Source organism: Ursus maritimus, unplaced genomic scaffold, assembly GCF_017311325.1.
Source record: "Ursus maritimus isolate PB19 unplaced genomic scaffold, ASM1731132v1 scaffold_6, whole genome shotgun sequence".
Lineage (NCBI taxonomy): Eukaryota > Metazoa > Chordata > Mammalia > Carnivora > Ursidae > Ursus > Ursus maritimus.
Window position 1 is genome coordinate 54,863,324 of NW_024426774.1, and position 25,465 is coordinate 54,888,788.

The 25,465-nt window shown below is 38.5% G+C and overlaps 1 pseudogene; it reads left to right on the plus strand.

Annotated features, from left to right (window-relative positions):
• Positions 1-770: 770 nt before the first annotated feature.
• On the plus strand, positions 771-23,195 carry LOC103671797 (annotated as a pseudogene).
• The last annotated feature ends 2,270 nt before the right edge of the window (positions 23,196-25,465 follow it).

Below are 25,465 nucleotides of genomic sequence, written 5' to 3' on the forward strand. Positions count from 1 at the left end.
CAAAATTTCAACTGATGTAAAAAATTAATATTTTCCATAACTGAGTATATACATGACCATAGTGATGTCTGCCATGACCTGGAGCAAAGTAGGTGATATGATATAGCACAAAGCAGCATACGATCTGCTTTGAGGTAATTGCCTTAAAATGTGACAAAAAGCAGGCACTAAAGAAAGATCGTTTGTATCCTAGAACATGAATAAATCAGCTTTGGAAGAAGAAGATTGTCAAGGAAAAATCAAAAAACAATCTAGTGAATCAATTATTAGCATGCTATTTATTTGCGTGTAAGAGGGATAACTGACAGATTGATTCTATATAATGAAAACAAGAATGAGACTTATATAACAAGGAAAATGGGAAAGAGGTGGGGAAAAATAAACACTGTTTGGGAACAATGACCTTTGTTTTCCTTTTCTTAGGTAAGTGCTGCATAGAAGTGGTTAGCAACAATTTGGCGTATTTATGGATTCCCAGAAAGATTAGCTGTGGAACATGCATGATGAGCTATCTTTGTGTGATGTTTGCCTCTGTCCTTTGTTAGCATCTTTTGTTCATCTTAAGTAGGCCAGGTATGCACATCAAAATTTCTCCAGTGCTTGCAAGTCAGAAAAGTAAACAGTTCTATTCAAATTAAATCGTAGACTATCCAACTTACAATGGTTCGACTTAGGATTTTTTGACTTTACTGTGGTACTAAAGTGATATGCATTCAGCAGAAACTGTACTTCGATTTTTGAGTTTTGATCTTTTCCCAAGCTAGCGATGCATGGTACGTTACTCTTCGGTGACTCTGGGCAGCAACAGCGAGCTGCAGCTCCTAGACAGCCACGCGATCACGAGGGTAAACAACCGACCCACTTAGAGCCACTCTATACCCACAAAACCATTCTGCTTTTCACTTTCAGTACAGTATTCAATAAGTTACATGAGATATTCAATACTTTATTATAAAACAGGCTTTGGGTTAGATGATTTTTGCCCAGCTGTAGGCTCATGTAAATGTCCTCAGCATGTTTAAGATAGGGTAGGCTAAACTATGATGTTCAGTCTGTTAGGTGTATTCCATCTATTTTCACCTTATAATGGGTTTATTGGGATGTCCAGGAAGATCTGTAGTTGACTTGTAACTGAAACGTGTAGGGGGAGACTTCAGGCATAGTGTGATCAGGGACTCAAATAATGACATTGGGACTCAATTTCTCTTTCTCTATCTCTTGGTTTCCTATCTATTGTGTTGGCTTTATCTTAGGCAGGCTTTTACCATGAAGTGGTAAGATGATGTCAGCAGTTCTGCATCCTATATCATTCTGGGTTCAAAGTTAGTTGAAAAGAAGTCTTTCCCCATGACTCATTATGATTAGGTGAATTTGGTCAAATGCCCTCCCTGAACCAATCCTTGTAATTAGGGGAAAGGAATTCCAATACTTGGCTGGTCCTGGTCACATGCTGAAGCCTCAATGGAGGGAAGGTTCCTACTTGCTGCACAAGGACTAAGAACAGGAAGAATCCCTAAGAAGAAACTGATTGTGGTTACCAAAGAAGGGGAAATGGTTGTGTGCTGGACAACCAAAATGCCATAAGAGGCCACCATAGTACAACATTTATTTGTATCAGTTAGGATTTTTTCAGATACAAGTAACAACAACGCAAAATCTAATTCTAATTGCCTTTAACAAAATAAGAAAGAGATTCATTGACTCCTGTTCAAAAATGTATCCAAGATTTGTTTTAATCAGGTAAGGTAAGACATAAGACATAGAAATGATTGTCGTGTAGAAAGAAGTTTGTACTCACAGGGGCGCCTGGGTGGCACAGCGGTTAAGCGTCTGCCTTCGGCTCAGGGCGTGATCCCGGAGTTCTGGGATCGAGCCCCACGTCAGGCTCTTCCGCTATGAGCCTGCTTCTTCCTCTCCCACTCCCCCTGCTTGTGTTCCCTCTCTCACTGGCTGTCTCTCTCTCTGTCGAATAAATAAATAAAATCTTAAAAAAAAAAAAAAAGAAGTTTATACTCACAGACCCCTAGAAACAGGAGGCATAGCGTGCCACACAGGGTCAGGTGGGGAAGGATTAGGATTGGTCAGGAGAAAGAAAGGTGTGAATACGGAGATCATGGCCCAGAGTCTTTATTGGGGTTTTTGTGAGAAGAAATGGGTAAAGCACAGTAGGTACAATGAGTTAGTTTAAGACTGGATAGTTTGGGGGCGCCTGGGTGGCTCAGTCATTAAGCGTCTGCCTTCAGCTCAGGGTACAATCCTGGCTGTTCTGGGATCGAGCCCCACATCAGGCTCTTCTGCTGGGAGCCTGCTTCTTCCTCTCCCACCCCCCCTACTTGTGTTCCCTCTCTCGCTGGCTGTCTCTCTCTATCAAATAAATAAATAAAATCTTAAAAAAAAAAAAGACTGGATAGTTTGATTGATTTCGGTAGGCTCTGGGTTATCGGGATGATCTCCAGTTTTCTGGTACCTGGCCTTGGGGGTGAATTAACTAGTCCCAGGAGCGGCAGTCTCTCCGGATCAAAGCCTCAAATGCCAGAGTGTCAAAAATACAGAAAATCAGAAAGTATGTCAACACGGTTCCTATAACTGAAAAGTCCAGGGAAATTAATTTTCTGGCATAGCTGGATATTACACATATGATATTACCTAAGCATCATGCTCAGGCTCCACCTGGTGGTTCCTAGCAGTTCCAGACTCCACTATTCCCTTTTCCACCCATACTCCATGATGCCTAAATGACTGCAGCAGCTCTTCTCTGCATCCTTTTTGCTTCAAAACCAGAAGGAAAGAAAGAGCTTCTTTTTTCCAACAGCCAAACAAAACTCCTGGTCCTCATTCTTCTTGGCTAGATTTGGACCAATCAGTGAAGCCAATGGGATGGGAATTGCTTATTGACTTAGGAGGCACTGCTAGTCCTGCAACTGAGAAACAGAGTAGAGGTGGCTCTTTGGGTATTCTGGCATGCTATTTTTCTAGAAGAATGGAAAATGGAGGCTAGGGAACCAAAAAACCCAGCTGTCCCCTACATAACGGATGTCAGACATATTTATCCTGGGGTAGCTCTTACCTTGTAATTATTGCTGACTTGTTTTATGTAACTTTGACTCTTCCAATTCAGTCACAAGTACAATGAAGAACTGTAGTATTTTGACTTCCGGAGAAGATGGAAGAGTAAGAGGCCCTTAAATTCACCTTGTCTCATGGATACAACCATGAGTAAATAACCCAGTGCAAATAACCCAGAAAACAACCCAAAGACTGGTAGAACAGACTCTCCATAGCTAAATGTAGAGAAAAGGCCACATTGAAGAGGGTAGGAAGGCCAGAGATGCAGCTGGGTGCTAAAAGGACCCACAGGACTATTTGCAGGAGGGAAGGGATGCTGTGGGAATGGAGAGGTGAGAGAAACAGACCCTCATACCAGGCGTCCCAGGCACAGGGAACCTGAATGGGAAGATGAATCCCCATAACATTTGGCTTGGAAAACCAGAGGGACCGAATTCAGTGAGTTCTTATAATCAGCAGGGCTCAACACTTGGAACTTAAAAAATCTGCAGGCTTGGCTCTGGCTCCCTCCTATCAGGAGGGTGATAGGAAACTGGGTCTCTGCTATTAAAGAGATATGCAGAGACAGAGCACAGAAAGAGTAGTTTGAAAATTTCCTGGGGTATATGGGAGGGAGATTTGTTCACTAACTTCAGAGCATGGCTGGAAAACTTCTCCAGGAACAAAGGAGTGGGCAGGTGCGATTGCCAGCCTCCCTGCCAAGCCTGGATTCATGGACATCTGCAGGAATTAGCACAGTGCTAATATTTGCTACCTAATTTGCTAAAAACACTCCCTGCCCAATGTTCTCCTGCAGACATGCCCCTTCCAGTCAGGCCTTAGCTCCAGGTCCCCGCCCACAGCAGACCTGGACAAACCTTGCTAATACTGAGCATCCTGCCCCAGCACATTTCTGCAGAAGATACTCACTGTTCTTGAGAAATGGGTGGAGGACCTCAATGAGACCCTTAACAAAGCGATAGAAAACGTAAAAACGAACCAATCAGAGATGAAGAATTCAATAACTGAAATTAGAAATAAATAGTAGATTAGAGGAAGCAGAAGAACGGATCAGTGACATGGAGGACAGAGTAATGGAAAGCAATCAAGCTGAACAGTAGAGAGAAAAAAATAACAAAAAAATAGACTTAAGCAAATAAGTGACACCATCAAGCATAATAACATTCACATTACAGAGATCCCAGAAGGAAGAGAGAAGAGGGGGCAGTAAATTTATTTGAAGAAATAATAGCTTAGAACTCCCCAAATCTGGGGAAAGAAACAGACTTCCAGATCCAGGAGGCACAGAGAGCCCCCAGCAAAATCAACCCAAGGAGATCCACACCAAGATATGTAGTAATTAAAATGGCAAAAATTAGAGATAGAGAATTTTAAAAACAGCAAAAGAAAAAAGTTACGTATAAGGGAGACCCCATAAAGCTATCAGCTAATTTTTAGTAGAAACTTTGCAGGTCAGAGGGGAGTGGATGATATATTCAAAGTGCTGAAAGAAAAAAAAAGCTGCAGGGAAGAATACTCTATCCAGCAAGGCTATCCTTCAGAATAAAAGGAGAGATAAAAAGTTTCTCAAACAAAAGTTAAAGGAATTCATGACCACTAAACCAACCCTACAAGAAATGTTAAAGAGGACTATTTGAGTGGAAAGGAAAGACCATAAGCAGGAGTAAGAAAATTAGGAAGCACAAAAGCAGTAAAATTAAGTATATCTACAAAAATCAGTCAAGGTACTCATAAAATAAAAGGATGTGAAGTATGATGCTATATACCTAAAACATGGGGTGGGGGGAATAAAGAACGGGTTCAAACTTAAAGGACCATCAACTTCACATAGAGTGCTATACACATAAGATATTAGATACAAATCTAATGGTAACCACAAACCAAAAACTGGTAATAGATAAGCAAAAAATAAAAAGAAAGGAATCCAAGTATATCACTTTGTAAAGCCAGCAAACTGTGAGAGAATAGAGCAAAAGAAAGGAACAGAGGAAAAATTACAAAAACAACCATAAAATAAGCAACAAAATGGTAATAAGTACATACCGATCAATAATTGCTTTGAATATAAAAGGACTAAATGCTCCAATCTATACATGGGGCGATGGAATGAATAAAAAAGCAAGATACATTTATACACTGCCTATAACAGACTCATTTCAGACCTAAAGACACATGCATATTGAAGGTGAGGGGATGGAAAAGCATTTATCATGCAAATGGAAATGAAAAGAAAGCTGGGGTAGCAATACTTACATCAGACAAAATAGAGTTTAAAAACAAAGACTGTAACAAGAGACAAAGAAGGACACTATATAATCATAAAGGGAATAATTCAACAAGAAGATACAACAGTTGTAAATATTTTTTTTATTAAAGATTTTTATTTATTTATTCGACAGAGATAGAGACAGCCAGCGAGAGAGGGAACACAAGCAGGGGGAGTGGGAGAGGAAGAAGCAGGCTCATAGCGGAGGAGCCTGATGTGGGGCTCAATCGCATAATGCCGGGATCACGCCCTGAGCCGAAGGCAGACGCTTAACCGCTGTGCCACCCAGGTGCCCCAACAGTTGTAAATATTTATGCACCCAACATGGGAACACCCAAGTACATAAACAGCTAGTATCAAACATAGAGGAAGTAATTGATAGTAATACAATAATAGTAGGGGACTTTAACACACCACTACATCAATGGATAGATCATCCAGACAGAAATCAACAAGGAAACAGTGGCTTAAATGACATATTGGACCAGATAGATCTAACAGATATATTCAGAGCATTCCATCCTAAAACAGCAGAATACACATTCTTTCCAAGTACACATGGAACATTCTCCAGAATAGATCACATATTAGGCCACAAAATAAATCTCAACAAATTCAAAAAGACCAAAGTCATATCATGTGCCTTTTCCAACCACAATGCTATAAAACTAGAAATCAACCACAAGAAAAAATCTGGAAAGAACACAAATACATGGAGGTTAAATAACATGCTACTAAACAATGAATCGGTCAACCAAGAATTCAAAGAGGATATAAAAAAAAATACATGAAGACAAACGAAAATGAAAACACAATGGTCCCAAACCTTTGGGATTCAGCAAAAGCTGCACTAAGAGGGAAGTTTGTAATAATACAGGCCAAACCCAAGAAGCAAGAAAAATCTCAAATAAACCACCTAACTTTATACCTAAAGGAGCAAGAAAAGGAAGAAAAAACAAAATCCAAAACCAGAAAAAGGAAGGAAATAATAAAGATTAGAGTAGAAATCAGCACAATAGGCACTAAAAATACAATAGAACAGATCAATGAAAACAGGAGCTGGTTCTTTGAAAAGATCAGCAAAATTGATAAACATTTAGCCAGATTCATAACAACAACAACAACAACAACAAAAGGCTCAAATAAACAAAATCAGAAATGAAAGAGGAGAAATAACACCTAATACCGCAGAAATACAAAGGATGATAAGATTATGAAAAATTACATGCCAACAAATTGGATAACCCAGAAGAAATGGATAAATCCCTAGAAACATATAACCTCCCAAAACTGAATCAGGAAGAAACAGAACATTTGAACAGACTGATTACCAGCAATGAAATTGTATCAGTAATCAAAAAACTCCCAACAAACCAAAGTCCAGGACCAGAAGGCCTCACACGTGAATTCTACCAAATATTTAAAGAAGAAGTAATACCTATTCTTCTCAAACTATTTCAAAAAATAGAAGAAGAAGGAAAGCTTCCAAATTCATTTTATGAGGCCAGCATTACTCTGATACTGACACCAAAGACACTACAAAAAAAGAGACCTACACAATAGCCCTGGTGAAAACAGAGGTAAAAATCCTCCACAAATATTGGCAAACTGAATCCAATGACACATTAAAAAAATAATTTACCACCATCACGTGGAATTTATCCCCAGGATGCAAGGGTGGTTCAATATTCATAAATCAATTATCGTGATAGATCACATCAATGAGAGAAAAGATAAAAACCACATGATCATTTCAATAGATAAAGAAAAGGCATTCGACAAAGTATACATCTATTCATGATAAAAGCCCTCAACAAAGTATATTTAGGGGGGAACACACTCAACATAATAAAGGGCATACATGAAAAACCCAAATACTCAATGGTGAAAAACTGGGAGCATTTCCCCTAAGATCAGGAACAAGACAAGGATGTCCACTTTCACCAACTTTATTCAACATAGTACTGGAAGTCTTAGACACAGCAATCAGATAAGAAAAAGAAATAAAAGGCATGCTAATTGGAGGAAAAAGTAAAACATCACTATTTGCAGATGACATGATACTACCTATATATAGAAAACCCTAGAGACTCCACCAAAAAACTACTGGAACTGATAAATGAATTTAATAAAGCTGGAGGATACAAAACAATATACAGAAACCCGTTGCATTTCTATACACTAATAATGAAGTAGCAGGAAGAGAAATTAAGAAAACAATCCTACTTACACCAAAAATAATAAAACTCCTAGGAGGTGAAAGACCTGTACTCTGAAAACTATAAAACACTGATGAAAGAAACTGAAGATACATAAACAAATGGAAAATTATTACATGCTCATGGAATAAGGACAACAAATATTGTTAAAATGTCTATATTATTTAAAACAATCTATAGATTTAATGCAATCCCTGTCCAAATACCAAAAGCATTCTCCACATAACTAGAACAAATAATCCTAAAATTTGTATGGAACCAAAAAAGACCCTGAATAGCCATGCAATCTTGAAAAAGAACAAAACTGGAAGTACCACAATCTCAGATTTCAAGACACACTACAAAGCTGCAGTACATCACAACACTATGGTACTGACACAAAAATAGACACATAGGTCAATAGAACAGAATAGAGATCCCCAAAATAAACTCACAATTATATGGTCAATTAATCTTTGACAAAGGAGCCAAGAATATGCAATGGGAAAAAGAGAGTCTCTTCAACAAATGGTGTTAGGAAAACTGGACAGCTATATGCAGAAGAATGAAACTGGACCACTTTCTTACATCAGACACAAAAATAAACTCAAAATGCGTTAAGGGCCTAAATGTGAGAACTGAAACTATTAAATCCTAGAAGAGAGCAAAGGCAGTAATTTCTCTGACATTGGCTATAAGCAACATTTTCCTAGATATGTCTCCTGAGGCAAAGGAAACAGAAGCAAAATTAAACTATCAGGATTACATCAAAATAAAAAGCTTCTGCATGGCAAGGGAAACAATCAATAAAACTACAAGGCAACCTATTGAATGGGGGAGAAGATATCTGCAAATGACATATCCAATAAAGGGTTAGTATTTAAAATATGGAACTTACATAGCTCAACACACAAAAAACAAATAATCAAATTTAAAAATGGACAGAAGACATGAATAGACATTTCTCTAGGGAAGACATTCAGATGCCCGTCAGATACATGAAAAGATGCTCAACATCACTCATCATCAAGGAAATGCAAATCAAAAGCACAATGAGAGATCACCTCATATCTGTCAGAATGGCTAAAATCAAAGCAAGAAACAGCAAGTGTTGATGAGGATTTGAAGAAAAAGGAACCCTTGTCCACAACTGGTGGGAATGTAAACTGGTGCAGCCATTGTGGAAGACAGAATGGCAGTTCCTCAAAAAATTAAAAAATAGAATTATCATATAATCCAGTAATTCCACTACTGGGTATTTACCCAAAGAATATGAAAACACTAATTTGAAAAGATATATACACTCCTATGTTTATTGCAGCATTATTTATAAAAGCCAAATTATGAAAGCAAACCAAATGTCCATCAATAGATGAATGGATAAACAAGGTGTGGTATGTATATATAGAATGGATTACTCAGCCATAAAAAAAGAATGAAATCTTGCCATTTGCAATAACATGGGTGGATCTAGAGAGTATAATACTAAGTGAAATAAGTCAAAGAAAGCCAAATACCATATAATTTCACTCATATGTGATATTTAAGAAACAAAACAAATGAACAAAGATTAAAAAAAAAGGGGGGGTGCTTGGTTGGTTCAGTCAACAGAGCATGTGACCCTTGGCCTTGGGCATGGGTCATTACAAACTGGCAGCTAGGGATAAGGATAAAATCATTTGAACCACAGTATTACTAAACACACATAATAAAAAGATATTTCATATGAGAAAAGAACTGTAGAATTTTAAAATGTCTCACAAATACCAAAAAAATTAGTCATATAGTTAAAGTTGACAGAGTTGGTTTCCTCAGCATCCCTCCCTCACACCTTTAATACTATTGACACATGTCCAGTCTTTGGATATTTCATCTGTTCAAGATTCTCAAATCACGGTTAGCAGTGCTGTGATCATGTCTGCAAAGTCTTTTATTCCAATGCAGTGCAATTTCCCTTAACTTTTGAATTCAGCTATCAGAGGCTTCAATTTCATTTTTAACATAGTCATTTAACCAACATCCACCCACCCCTTGCTGATAATGTACCAGCTGTGAGACTCAAAGGATATATGGATGGATTGTCACAGAGAGGGCTCTGATGGGTTTAATTCAATCAGGCTAATTCTACCTCCCTTGCAGCAGTCATTGGTTTAGGCAATCTAAATAGAAGCCAGTTGCATGGGATCAGCTGAACACTGGAATTGGGTCTGGTTTGGCCCAATAAGGGAAAAAAAATTTGTTTGAAGATTTAAAAAGTCTATTTCTTTTTTTTTATTTGGATTGTGTTAGGTCTCAACTTTCATTGAATTTACAGTGTAGTTTAGAGATGAGATATAAATATGAAAATTTAAGTAATTTCCCCTAATATCCCCCTCTGAAGGATTCTTGTCCTCCTCTGATTAAGCTGCCTGCCCTGCTTCCATGTAAACTTAAATGGGGTCATGGAGGAAGCCTCCAATATCTACAGGACATTATAATTTCTTCTCAATTCCAATACTAATATATACGAGCAATACACTGATGATCCCATCTTCAGGAGTTTATACAGCACTGTGTGTGTGTGTATCTATATAGACACAAGTTTTAGTCATTTTAGTACCGTGGATCTAAGAAAGACCGTAATGACTTATTTTCATTAGCAAGGCTGGAGATTTTTACTCTGTGGATAGCACTTTTGCAAATAATAAATATGTGCAAAGATTTAGCTGCTAAAGATGCTCTTTAAAGTGTTTTCAGAAACATTTTATAAAAGGGGCACGTGGGTGGCTCAGTTCGTAAAGCGTCTGACTCTTGGCTTTGGCTCAGGTCATGATCTCAGGGTCGTGGGATCAAGCCCCTGGTGGGTTCCATGAGTGTAGAGGCTGCTCCAGATTCTCTCTCTGCCCCTCCTCCCCCTCTGTCCCATCCCTTGCTCGCTCGCTCTCTTCTCTCTCTCTCTCCCCCCCCACGCACGCACGCACACATAAATAAATAAATAAATAAATAAACAAACAAATAAATAAATAAATAAAGTCTTTAGAAACATTTTATAAATGTTTTATAACAATGTTGCAATAAGCATCTTTGGCATTTAATCTTTGTATACATAAGTATTTCGTTAGGATGTAAATTTCCAAAAGCAGAATTACTTGGTATATACCTCTTGCAAGCCTTTGCTTGGGACTACCCACACCTTGGCTTTATAACTCATTTTCCTGCCTCTGCTTTCTCACTCCCTACATTCCATCTTTCGTTGGTGCGTTTATCTTCCTAAAACACTGGGCTCAGCATGTTACTTCCCTGCTGAAAATCCTTCCTTTCCCCTTGCTGGGGCTCAGTTCCTTACTCTGATATCTGAGGACTTTTACAACCTGACTCTGCCCCAGATTTCCAGTCTTTTCTGCCACCACTCCCCTGTATGAATCTTTCATTTAACTAAATTCATCCACTCCCTGGGCAACTGGGTGGCTCAGTCAGATAAGCTTCTGCCTTCAGCTCAGGTCATGATCCCAGGGTCCTGGGACCGAGCCACGCATTGGGCTCCCTGTTCAGCGTGGAGCCTGCTTCTCCCTCTCCTGCTCCCCCTGCTTGTGCTGTCTCTCTCTGTCAAAATAAATAAATAAAATCTTAAAAAAAGAAATAAATTCATCTACTCCCCATCTCCCACTATTCTTTGTAATTTCCTGTCTTTGCACTTTTGTTCATGCTGTTCCTACCCCCATAACAAAGACGAAAATTGAATAATAAAGGAAATATTAGAATTAGGAATGAGTACTTCAGTTTGTCACAGCCTTCTATAAAGTTTTTCTCCACCTGTTTTTCTCCACTTCACCCAAACTGTTGAATTGTCTTGCCTTCAGTGCTAAAAGTATCCAAATGTATACGCCACTCCTCACTCCCTTCCCATTCACCACCCCTCACCTTCCCCAAAGCTGAAGGCTGTTCCACCTGCTGCTTGTGTTCCGATCCCTTTTCTCTCTCCCATCAGTGGCCAGGCTCAGCCTCCTCTGGGCTGCCCTCTCTTGTGGACTGCCATGTCCACCAGATTCATTGCTCCTCGGTTCTCCATCTGTAGCCCCCTGGGTTCTACTCTTTGCTGGCCATCTCTGATCCTCTCTGTGTCTGCTCTCTACCACTCTCTCCTTTGCTGGTCTGCTTTTCTTCTTTTATTATGATTCTTATCTCTTAGTTCCTAAAAGAAGAGACAGGCCTTCACAGTGCTCAGAGCATGCCTTTCTGTCATTTTCAATAAATGTATTCTCCGATCCCATCAAGCAGAACATGCTTTTCCATCCTTCTAGACTCTTATCATCATGCTTTCCTTCTTCTCTATCCCTTCCTTACCAATTCTACAGCTGTTCTCGATGCTCAGGTGCTCCAGCCTCAAAATAACAGAGAAATAAACCTCAGTGAAAGAGTCCTCATCCAAGGGAATAAGGAAGATGAAATATAAAAACTACAACAGTTTTATAGAGAGAAAAAACGTTATTTGGCTCATAAGGTTTTCTCAGTCTCAGTTTTGCTTTCTAGAGCACAATATAAAAGAAAGGCTGCATACATTCTCGAGTGTTATTAGACCCAGGGGGAATGATCTAAATAAGCTTAAAATAAAAAAAAAAAAATAAAACAAAGCACATCCAAATTGTTAACAACTCTGGAATTGTGACAATTGCTAATGATACAGAAAAAGCCATAATTTGGTTAGAGAATTTAGATCTAGTCAATGGAGACAAATACATACTTCTCAGACAGAACAAATAGGTTGTTAAAAACAAAATTTTGGGGCACCTTGCTGGCTCAGTCAGTTAAGCGTCCAACTCTTGATTTTGGTTCAAGGTCATGAGATCAATCCCCATGGGCTCTGCCCTCAGCAGGGGGTCCCTGTCCCTCTGCCCCTCCCCTGCCTCTCAAAACTAAATAAATACATCTTAAAAAAAGCCGAATTTCCTTAACTTCATTTGACTGGCTGGGATTCTTATTTCCACGAAGAAACCAATCTAAAGATGAAACAAGTGAGAAAAATTAGACTTTTTTATACATAATAGATTTTTGAGGGTAGATTCAAATGATAGAGACCTATTATAGTTCTGTTGCTTAGAATCATTTTTCATAGTATATCAATGTGTAATAATTTAAACTTACATATGTAGAATAAAATAATTCTCTTCAGTGGTTTCTCTATCCTCTGTTCATGGAGTTCTATTTGAAGTGAAATAGACTTTGAAATCAATACAGTATAAGACAAAGACTTAACAATGTGATTTGGTGAGTGAAAGAAAAAGGGAGGAGAGAAAATCATCAAGTGAAAAAATATCATAATCAATATTTTTAATATCCTCATTGTTCAAACATCTTACAGGATTAAATAATAATTTTTCAAATCCTCCCATAATCTTTTAAGGTTATCTGAAAGCACTATTTTCTTTATTATTTTGAATTATCATTTCATCAACATCCTTTTGGAAATGTGTTACTCATTTGCTTTTTAAAAAATAACTTTATTGAGATATAATTTGCATACTATACAATTCATCCATTTAAAGTGTACGATTCAGAGGTGCTGGGGTGGCTCAGTTAGTTAAGGGTCAGACTCCTGACTTCGGCTCAGGTCATCATCTGAGTCGTGGGATCAAACCCTGCATCGGGCTCCACACTCAGCTGGGAGTCTGCCTGACATTCTCTCTCTCCCTCTCCCTCTGACTCTCCCCCTGCTTGTGCATTCTCTCTTTAAAATAATAAATAATCTTAAAAAAATAGAGTGTACAATTCAATGGCTTTTAGTATATTCACAGAGTTGTGCAACCATCATCACAGATTTAGAATATTTTATTACTCCCAAAAGAAACCCTGTACCCCTTAGCTGCCATCCCCAATTTCCCCACTTACCCTCAGACCCAGGCAACCACTAATATATTTTCTATCTCTATGGATTTACCTCTTTGGAGCATTGTATATAAATAGAATCATACATTGTATGACCCTTTGTGACTGGCTTCATTATCGTAGCATAATATTCTCAAGGTTCATCCATGTCATAGTATGTATCAGTCCTTCATTTCATTTATTGCTGAATAATATTCTATTGTATGGGTCAACCACATTTTGTTTATCCATTCTTCAGCTGAGGGACATTTGTGTCATTTTTTTTTAAGATTTTATTTATTTATTTGACAGAGAGAGACAGCGAGAGAGGGAACACAAGCAAGGGGAGTGTGAGAGGGAGAAGCAGGCTTCCTGCCGAGCAGGGAACCCAATGTGGGGCTCCATCCCAGGGCCCTGGGATCATGACCTGAGCCGAAGGCAGATGCTTAAAAAATTGAGCCACCCAGGTGCCCCTGGGTCATTTTGACTTTTTGACTCTCAGGGACAATGTTGCTATGAACATTCATGTGCAAATTATGCAAACATATGTTTCTATTTATCATTTCTCTTAGGTAAATATTTAGGAGTAGAATGGCCCATCACATAGTAACTCTACATCTAACACTTTGAGGAACTGCCAGGCTGTTGTTCAAAGGAGTTGTGTCCTTTCACATTTCCACCAGCAACATATGAGTGCTACAATTTCTCTACTTCCTTGTCAACAGTTACTATTATCTGCCATTTTGATTACAGCCATCCTAGTGAGCGTGAGGTGGTCTCTCACTGTGTCTTCCATTTGCCTTTACCTGTTAGCTAATGATGTTGAACATCTTTTCATGTGTTCATTGGCCATTTGTGTATTTTCTTTGGAGAACTGTCTATTTAGGTCTTTTGCTCATTCTTAATTGGGTTGTCTTTTGGTTAGTAGGTTGTAATCGTTCTTTTTTTGTTGTTGTTGAAGATTTTATCTGTTTGACAGAGAGAGACACAGTGAGAGAGGGAACACAAGCAGGGGGAGTAGGAGAGGGAGAAGCAGGCTTCCCACCAAGCAGGGAGCCCGATGCGGGGCTCGATCCCAGAACCCTGGGATCATGATCCGAGCCGAATGCAGACGCTTAACAACTGAGCCACTCAGGTGCCCAGTTGTAATCATTCTTGATGTATACTGTTGGCTGTGAGTTCAAAGTTAACGAATCAACAATATATATTAAATCAGGTGTCTCTAAATAGAAACACATATAAAAACAAGGGTATGCATTGGTCAGTTGATGAAATGTGACTGGAGACTTGTAGGAACCTAACCTTATACTTTCCCTAGAAATGGTTCAGTATACACTAATTCAGTGTTTATGGTGACTTATAGAATATAGTAAGAATTAACTATATTTTATTTGTTTGATGCTATTGCAGATGTTTCTTCATTTCATTTTTGGTTTGCTCATTGCTAAAGTACAGAAATAGAATTGATTTTGTATATTGATTTTGTATCATGCAACCTTGCTGAATTTCTTTATTGTTCTAAAGGTTTTTTAGTGGATTTCTTAGGATTTTTTAAAAAAGATTTATGTATTTATTTTTGAGAGAGAGAGAGCGAGAGAGTGCAAGTGCACGTGATGGGGGGGGGCAGAGGGAGAGGGAGAGAAATCCAAGCAGACTCTGCACTGAAAGAGGAACCCACCGTGGGGAATCAATCTCATGACTCCAAGATCAGACCTGAGCTGAAACCAAGAGTTCGATGCTTAACCAATTGCACCACCCAGGCACCCCTCCTTAGGATTTTCTATACAGAAGATTATATTATCTACAAATAGAGATAGTTTTGCTTTTTCCTTTCCAATTTAGATGCTTTTATTTTATTTAATTTTAATTTTATTTTATTGTCTAATTTCCTTGACTATAACCTCCAGTAAAATGTTGAATAGAAGTGGTGAGAACAGACATCATTGTCTTGTCCCCGATCTTAGAGGAAAGCATTCAGTTTTCACCATTAAGTATGATGTTACCTGTGGGTTTTTCATAGATGTCAGGCTGAAAAGATTCCATTCCATTCCTAGTTTGTTGAGTGTTTTAAAATGAATAGGTTTTTAGTTTTGTGAAATGCTTTTTCTGTATCTGTTGAGATGTTCATATGGTTTTTGTCCTTTATTCTATTGATAGGTTATATTATATTAATGGATTTTCAGATGTCAAATTGACCTTGTATTCTTAGGATAAATCCCCTTTAGTCCTAGTATATGATGCTTTGCATGTATCACTGATTTTGGTTTGCTAGTATTTTAAGATTTTTGCATATATATTCCGAAGAGATATAGGTCTGTACTTTTCTTTCTTGAGATGTCTTTCATTTTTTTTTTTTATTAAAGATTTTATTTATTTATGTGACAGAGAGACAGCCAGCGAGAGAGGGAACACAGCAGGGGGAGTGGGAGAGGAAGAAGCAGGCTCACAGCGGAAGAGCCTGATGTGGGACTCGATCCCGGATCGCCAGGATCACGCCCTGAGCCGAAGGCAGACGCTTTAACGACTGCGCCACCCAGGCGCCCCATGAGATGTCTTTCATTTTTATACCAAGGTAAGATTGGTTTCAGAAGATAAACTGGTAAGTATTTCCTCTTCTTGCACTTTTTTGAAGAATTTTTGAAGAATTCGTATTAATTATTTTAGAAAATTTTGGCAGAAATAGCCAGTGAAGCCATCAAGGCCTTGGATTGTTGTCTCTGTGGGTAGTTTTTGGTTACTTATTTAATCTCTTTACTTTTAAGTCTATTTTCCATTTTTTCTTCAATTCCAGTTATTTGTGTTTTTCTAGAAATCTGTTGATTTCATTTATCTAATTTATTGGCATACAATTCACAGTATTCCCTTGTAAATTCTTTTTATTTCTTTAAGATGGGTAGTAATGTCCCTTCTTTCATCTCTAATTTTAGCAATTTAAATCTTCTCTCTTTTTTCTTGGTCAGTCTAGCTAATGGATTGTGAATTTTGTTGACTTGGGGGAAGAACCAACCTTTGGTTTTGTTGATTTTTTTCTATTGTTTTTATAGTCTCTATTTCATGAATATCCAGTCTAATTTTTGGTATTTCCTTCTTTCATTTTGCTCTTGGTTTCGTTTTCTCTTCTTTTTCCAGTGCCTTAAGGTGGAGGTTTAGGTGATTTGAAGCCTCTCTTCTTTTTTAATAAAGGGTGTTTATAACTATAAATTCCTTCTAAGCACTGCTTTAGCTGAATTTCATACATTTTGGTATATTCTATGTTCCCTTTCATTTTTCCTAAATATTTTCTAATTTCCTTTGTGATTTCTTCTTTGACTACTTGGTTATTCAGGAATGTGTGGCTTAATTTCTGGATATTTGTGAGTTTCCCCAATTTTTTTCTATTGTTCATTTCTAATTTCATTTCCTTGTGATCAGAGAATGTACTTCATATTATTTTTTTTAAAGATTTATTTATTTTAGAGAGAGAGAGAGCACAAGTGGGAGGGGGAGAGGGAGAGACAATCTCAAGCAGACTCCACACTGAGCATGGAGTCCAATGCAGGGCTTGATCCCAGGACCCTGAGATCACGACCTGAGCCAAAACTAAGACGCTTAACCGATTGCACCACCCACGCGCCTCTGTATTATTTTTATCCTTTTAAATGTACTGAGATTTATTTTATAGCCTAGTACATGGTCTACACTAGAGAATTTTCTATGTGAACTTGAGAAGAATTATATTCTGCTGTTTTGGGATGGAGTGTTCATAAATGACTCTTACATCTTTGGCTTATAAAAACAACTTCTCGGGGCCCCTGGGTGGCTCAGTCAGTTAAGCATCTGCCTTTGGCTCGGGTCATGATCTCAGGGTCCTGGGATTGAGCCCTGTATCAGGCTCTCTGCTCAGCAGGGAGCCTCCTTCTCCTTCTCCCTCCACTGCTACCCCTGCTTGTTTTCTCTCTCTCTCTCCCGCTCTGTCAAATAAATAAATAAATAAATAAATAAATAAAATCTTTTTAAAAATTAAAAAAAAAATAAAAACAAGTTCTCTATTTCCTCGTTGATCTGCCTCATTACTCTTCCCATTATTGAAAGCGAGGTTTTGAAGTGTCTAATCATTATTGTTGGATGAACTATTTCTTCTTTCACTTCTGTCAGTTTTGCTTCATGTTTTTTTGAGTTCTGTTATTAGGTGCATATGTTTATAATTATTATATTTTTCCTGATGGATTGATACTTTTTTCATTATAAGTATTCCTACTTATCTCACTTTTTCTAACTTCTTTTTGTTTTAAAGTCTATTTTGTCTAGTAGTAGTATAGCCACTCCAGGTTCTTATTCTTACCTTTGAATCTAAAAGTTGGATAGCGTTAGATCCAATTGGAGAGTTACTGATTCATTTAAAATTTAAATTATCGATACAGTTAAATATACACCTGCCATTTTGCTTTTTGTTTTCTATATGTCTCGTGTCTTTTCATTCTTCTACTGTTCCTGTATTGCTTTCTTTTGCATTAAGTGGATATTTTCTAGTGTAATATTTAAATTCCTGTAATTATTTCTTTAATATATTTTTGAGTTATTTTCTTAATGATAGCTCTAGGGCTTACTGTATACATCTTAACTTACCAAAATTGACTTCAGATTTATATCAACTCAATTTCAGTGAGATATAGAAACATTATTCCTATACATATCTCCATCATCTCTTCCTCCTTTTTGTACTTTTATTGTTATGCATATTATGTCTAGTTATGATCAACTCAAAATTCATTATTATAGCTATTACTTTATATAATTTCATGTCTACTAAGGAAGCCAAAAGAAGGAATAAAGCAAGTATATATTTATGGAGCTTGTTATATTAACCTTTTTTTTTTTTAGAGAGAGAAATGTAGTTTTTTTTATTATATTAACCTTCTTATTTACCATTCCCAATCTCTTTATTTATTCCTGTGGATCCGAATTACCATGTAGTGTACTTTCCTTACTCCATTAAGTTTTGCTCCCAACATCTTTGTGTTGCTATTGCCAAATATAATACATTTCTACATATTACAGGATGAACAATACAATTATACACACATTGCTTTGTACAATTGCTTTAAAATAACTTGAGAAGGGGAAAATATTCTTTTATTGTTTTCTTATATTACATAATTGGATAATTACCTTCATCAGTATTTTTTTTTTAATGTGGATTTCAATTACTGGCTGAAGTCACTTGCTTTCAGACTAAAGAATTTAATATTTCTTGCAAGGCAAGTCTGCTAACAATGAATCTGCTCAGTTTTTGTTGATCTGGGAATGTTTTTATTTTGCCTTCATTTTTGAAATACAGTTTTTCCGGGTATAAAATTCTTGGTTGACGCTTAAAACACTTTGAATATGCCATTCCAATAACTTCTGGCCTCCATTGTTTCAGGTAAGAAGTCAGCTATTAATCAATCTGGCTTTTTTTGCTCATGACTAGTTGTTTTTCTTTTGCTTTCAAATTTTTCTCTTTGTCTTTGTTCTTAGCATTTTTACTATGATGTATCTATACATGGATCTCTTTGAGTTTATCCTCCTTGGAGTTTATTGAGTTTCCTGGATGTATAGATTAATTTTTAGATTATAGATTATTTTTCATCAAATTTAGGATGTTTTCAGCCATTATTTCTTTGACTATATTTTCTGGTTCTTTCCTCTTTTTCGGCTACTCTCATTACACATTATGTCAATGTGCTTACTGGTATCCCACTTCTCTGCGGCTTTGTTAATTTTTCTTCATCATTTCTTTTCTCTTTTCTTTGGATTATATAATCTTATTTGATCTACCTTCAAGTTTGTTGATTCTTTCTTATGCCAGTTGAAATAAAGTCAGTTCCTTTAGAAAGCATTTTGAACTCTCTGCTCTAATGGCAAGATCTCTGAGCCACTCCTCTGGAGCTGAGGGTAGAAGTGACCTTTAAGTGCTTTACAAACAGGTGGCTAGATAGGGATGGTAGCCCCTGGCATTCTTGTCTTGCCTCTCCTTGTGTGGAACCTCTACCCTCCAAGTGCACTGGCAAGGCCGTTGGGGCCCCAGTATTCTCCGTTTGCAGTGCGTGGGGGGAGAGCCTCCATCATATGAGTAAAAGCTGCATGGAGGAAAGGAGTCTTTAATTTTTTGGCTATGCTCATCAGGAATATAGCTTCTGTGAATCAGAGATGGAGGAGATAAGGGATGCTAGTGGCACCTCCTGCTAAGATACCTTATCCCTTGATTGGAAACTCAAGAGAAAGAGAGCCCTTCCTTCTTGGTCAAATCAGCCTGAAGCAGGACTTCCCTAAAGCTGAGCTGGAGAAGGGGAAGGAAGGAGAGCTTGTGGCTCCAGCACTACAGGCCTTTGCTGTTAGCACTGACACTTGGTAGATTTCCTTGAATAAATGTTTCTTCATTTGCTGTATAACCTAAGGATAATTTTCAGAGACTTTAAGTGGGTGGGTTTTTTTATAATTTTCTTCAGTTATGGTTACTTTAGTGGGGAGCAGATTTGTGTAGTACCTCAAGCTGCTATTCTGGAAGTAGAATCCCTTGCATTTTAGTTTTCGCAAGTAATCTTAGAATATTTAAAGTAACAAGTTATTTGGGGAAAGCAGTTCTTATTTTTAAATGAATAACTCTATTACATATTCATTTCTTCTGCAATTTCTTTTAATATTTCTTGCAAGGCAGGTCTGCTAACAATGAATTTGCTCCTCTTGGTGAGATTAACAAGCATTATCATGAAAACAATATGTTCCTCTTAAAGCCATAGTTCTGGGGCACCTGGGTGGCTCAGTTGGTTAAGCCTCTGCCTTCCACTCGGGTCATGATCCTGGGTTCCTGGGATGGAGCCCTGCATTGGGCTCCCTGCTCAGTGGGGAGCCTACTTCTCCCTCTCACACTCCCCCTGCTTGTGCTCTGTCTCTGTCTCTCTCTCTCTGTGTCAAATAAAAAATAAATAAATAAAAAACCATAGCTCTTTGTATTTATATTTATAAATTCCATAGGCAAACACATATTTCTCCTTTATTAGGTGGGCTTCAACAGATATGTAAACATTAGGGTAGGGTTGCAGCTGATTGGGCAGCGGGAGCAGTGGCAGCGGCCAGGCAGCCCAGCTTTGAGAAGGCTCTGGGTGGCCTGTAGACACACATCACACACCTGCCCCACCACCAAGGTACCCAAGAAGAAGGTCAGCCCCACCAAAGGGGGCCGGGAAGGAGGAGCCCAAGACGAGGTTGGAGAGGTTGTCAGCCAAACCTGCTTCTGCAAAAGTGGAAACAAAGTCAAACGAGGCAATAGGAAAGGATAAATCTTCAGACAAAAAAGTGCAGACAAAGAGGAAAAAGGGAGCAAAGGGAAACCAGGCTGAAATGGCTAACCAGGAGACAAAATAAGACTTACCAGTAGATATCAGAGAAAATGAAAATGAGGAGAGTCTAGCCTCTGATGAATCAGGAGAGAAAGAAGCCAAATCTGATTAATATCATATATCGGGTCTTATCATGGTCCCCGTCTCCCTGCTTATACAATCTAGAGAAACATTTTTATCAACTATTTGGTAAATGCAAATTTTTTAGTAGCTCTAGAAAATTTTAAAGAGGGGTCCGACCTCATCCCATTTTTTAAGTGTAATGCTTTTTTTTTAAGAGGTGAAATCATTTGCTGGTTTTTTTTTTTTTTTTTTGGTACAACCAGAAAATCGTGGGATATTGAATATCGGAGGTTTCAGTTGTCCTGTGTGTCAGCCTAACATTCCATGGATGGGGTAGTTTTTATAGCCTGTAATACCAGGCATACTGAATGGCAATTTGGAGTCAGTCGTGCATTTAATATGACTTGAATATTTTAAATTCTATTCCCATGTTGTTTTTGGTAGAATTGTTTCCTAAAGAAAACCACTCCTTGATCTTGGCTCCTCCTATCAGAATTTTGTACACCCTGTAACATCATGGTGATGGTAGTCCAGTTTTCCTAGTAACTTTTTAAATGTGCTATGCAAGACTGAAAATCTGAGTATGTACTGTATATGATATTGAATTGTCAATTAATGGGATTTAACAATGTAACAACATTTGAAGAAATAGGTACTTGATATACTGTTAAGGAATCTTTGCCTCCAAATTTTAAGCTGGAAGTTCACTGGACTAACTTTTAGAAAAGAATCACAACTCAATGATTTTTTTTTAGATTTTTAGTACGTACATTAAGAATTGTGTACAAATTGGAGTGCCTGGGTGGCTCAGTTGTTTAAGTGTCCAACTCTTGATCTCAGCTCAGGTCTTGATCTCAGGGTTGTGAGTTCAAGCCCTGTGTGAAGTCTACTTAAAAAAAAATTGTGTACAAATTGAAATGTCTCTACTGATCCTCAGAACAACCAATAAAAACTCAATTATGAGAGAAAAAATAAACATAAAGGCAGCAATGGTACTAAAATACAATAAAACTCTAAGTTAAGGCTTTATATTTGTTTTAAAATCCATATTCATATGTAATTATGTCCAAATCAAACTTCCATCTTCTGAGTTCATTTCCCCAGGATGTATGTTATTTATCCTGAACCAACAATTCCTTTGTATTGGATTGTATGAGATACGAATTAGTAGCAACCACAATCATTTTACTTTAATGAATTATTAGTTCCTTCCTTAGGTTTTGGTCTCTGTTCAGATGATTTAGCCTTTAGTAGCACAAGCATATGCAAAAGAAGAGACAGAGCATTTCTTTGCAGAACAGAGCAAACCGTACTCATTCTTATCTTCTTGAAAGCTGGCCAACAATTAATAATTCAGGACATCCTAAGTACAGAAAACACCAAAAACATACTTGACCACTCCCCGCCCCCCTTTTAAAACATAGACCATGTTAAGGTAGGGAAGGCAGGATCCGTTGATGGATAGACTATGGGCTGTGAGAAGACACAAGGATGACTTGATGGCTTTGGGCTGAAGCAACTGGAGGGATGGAGTTGCCATTAAATGAAGCAGGCAGTTCTGCAAGGAGAGCAAGTTTTGGGGCATGGGGTTTGTCAGGGGTATTTTAGTAAATAAAATATTTAGGCTAGTGTCTGAATCACAACTTCACACTTTCGTCTAATTTGAACCTTCTCTCAGCTCTGTCTTGCTTTAGTCTGGAAGGGCAACTGTGGGGGAGAGGGTTTGGTCAGCTTCTGTATCTATTTTCCAACTGTGGCTCTCTTCCTCTTTCCTGGCCCTCACCCAGCTCTTTTTTCAGGTCAGGAAGGGACAGAAAGATCTCACGGACAGGCACCTCACAAAAGTGACCCCTGGGAAGGCAGATCCTTGCCTCTCATGGGGCCCTTCCTTGAGTCCATCAGAGATGTTGTGCTGGGCTCTTTGATGACAACTCCCTGGACCCTGGCAATGCCCCTCCTCTGCCTTTCTAGATCTCTCTCTTTCGTCTTTCAGGCCACCTCTTTGTTGGAAACTGTTGACCTCCCCAGGACAGGATACGAGAGGGACCTAAGACCTGCATGTGGTCCATGAGAACCACCCAGGCCTTGCCCTGCCCTCAGAGTTAGTGCAACTGCATTTACCGCCCCGCATTTAGTACAACTGTCTCTACTCTGCTACCACTTGCTGCTTTAGCCTGGAGAATTTTTTCAGAACTAGGTTTGGCACTTGCCTCTGTGCCACAGAAACTCCAAGAGAAACAAGTCAAACTCTCCAAGGGGTTCTCTTGAAGTCCTCTCTAATAGGCGGCTAACATGAGAGGACATACACACTGGAATACAAAACAAGAGCAAACAAAGACCCAACAATACCAAGTGTTAGCAAAAAAATGTGCAATGGTTGGAATTATCCTATACTGGTGGTGGGAATGCTTCTTTGGAAAACCTTTGACGGCAACTACTTAGAGTGATCCGGCAATTCTAAATCTAGTTAGATATCTACTATATACATACATACATACATACATACATACTATCGACAGAAGACATATAGAGTAACGGTCATAAACTGGAAACAACCCAAGAGCTCATCAGCAAGAGAATGAATAAATAATGGTAGTATATTTTCTAAATGGATTTTAAATTTTTTTATTTTTATTATGTTCAATTAGTTGACATATAATACATCATTAGTTTTTGATGTAGTGTTCGACGATTCATTAGTTGCGTATAACATCCAGTGCCCATCACCACACAGGTCCTCCTTAATACTCATCACCCTGTTGCCCCAATCCCCTACCCCCTCCCTTCTGTAACCTTCAGTTTGTTTCCCAGAGTCCAGAGTCTTTCATAGTTTGTCTCCCTCTCTGATCTCTTCCCAGTTTTCATTTCCTTCCCTTGTGGTCCTCTGTGCTATTTCTTATGTTCCACATATGAGTGAAACCATACGATAATTGTCTTTCTCGGCTTGACTTATTTCACACTTAGCATAATCCCCTCCAGTTCCATCCATGTCAATACAAATGGTGGGTAATCATCCTTTCTGATGGCTGAGTAATATTCCATTGTATATATGGACAACACCTTCTTTATCCATTCATCTGTTGAAGGACATCTCGGCTCCTTCCACAGTCTGGCTATTGTGGACACTGCTGCTATGAACATTGGGGGTATATGTGCCCCTTCTTTTCACTACATCTGTATCTTTGGGGTAAATACCTAGTAGTGAAATTGCTGGGTTGTAGGGTAGCTCTATTTTTAATGTCTTGAGGAACCTCCATACTGTTTTCCATGGAAGAGTGGCTGTACCAGCTTGCATTCCCACCAACAGTGTAAGAGGGTTCCCCTTTCTCCACATCCCCTAAATGGATTTTTTTTTTAAAAAAGGAATGAGCTACTGTTATATGCAATATGGGTAAATTTCACAGATATACATTAAGTTGAAGAAGCAAAGTACGAGAGTATATACTGTTTGATTCCATTTATATGATGTTGAAGAACAGACAGAACTAATCTATATTGCCAGAAGTCAGGAGGATATAGGAAGTAGTGACTAGGGGAGGGCAAGAGAGAAATTTCTGGGTTACTTGAATATTCAGTATTTAATATGGGTGATGGTTACATTTGTAATGTGATGGGTTTATACATTTCCAAAATTTAATCTAGCCATACGGTTACAACTTGTGCATTTTGTAACATGTATATTACACTAAGAAAGAAAGTAAAAACAAAATTTATGGAGAAATTCATGTTCTCCCAACTATTCACGCATTGCATTTTCATTATTTGATAACGTGAGCCTGGAATTATCTAGAAGAGGTGTTTTAGGTGTGAGGACATTCTGAGTCAAATACCCCTGGAAGAGACATTTCAAAAAGCGAAAATGTTATGTCTAAGTAAAAACAGCGCTCTTCCTTTGCTGCCTGTGGCTGCCGTTTTCCCTGAGCTTCCGTGGGTTCCACAGAAGCTGGGGCTTCTTACCAGCATTTACCAGTAGGGGTCAGTCCTGTGCAAAACCCCTGTGCAAGCCCTCTGTGAGTTGGAACTTTTTCCCCCAGTTCAGTCAACTCATCCTGGCCTTTTAGTTCTCTGACTTCACGTCTCTAGCTACACTTTACCCTGTCACCACCACTCGTTCCCATGATCATAACATGGACCAGAAACTTCACTGTCTTCTTCGCTCATTCAGACACACTCTTTTCTCCTTCCACTTTCTCAAGTAACCACCAGCAACACTCCTTGCATGCCATCAAACCCTTCAGTCCCACGACCTTCCGTTCTCTCTCCATCCAGCAGTCCCCTTCTCTCTTCACTGACCCCTTATCCAGCCCTGACATCGTGGCTGATCAGTGCAATTACTTTGGCAAACACCTTCAACTCTTTGACCACCAGACCCCAGCTCTTAACCCATTAATGATTTCTCATTGCACTTAGCTTGAAATACAAAACCACTACTGTGCCCACAAGGTTCCGGCCTCGCCCTGTGCTCGTCGGCGCCTCTTCTACAGTGACTCAGACACCACATGCCTCACTCCACACTTTCCGTTCTTCCCTGCACCGGTGTAAAAGTCATTTCTCCCCAGTCCATTCTCTTTCCTGATGGTGAGGTGTTTATTTCCTTCAGGACACAATTTAAAATTATACCCATATTTGTGTACCTGTGCACTTAATGTGTGTCCGTAGCTTGAGACTGCACG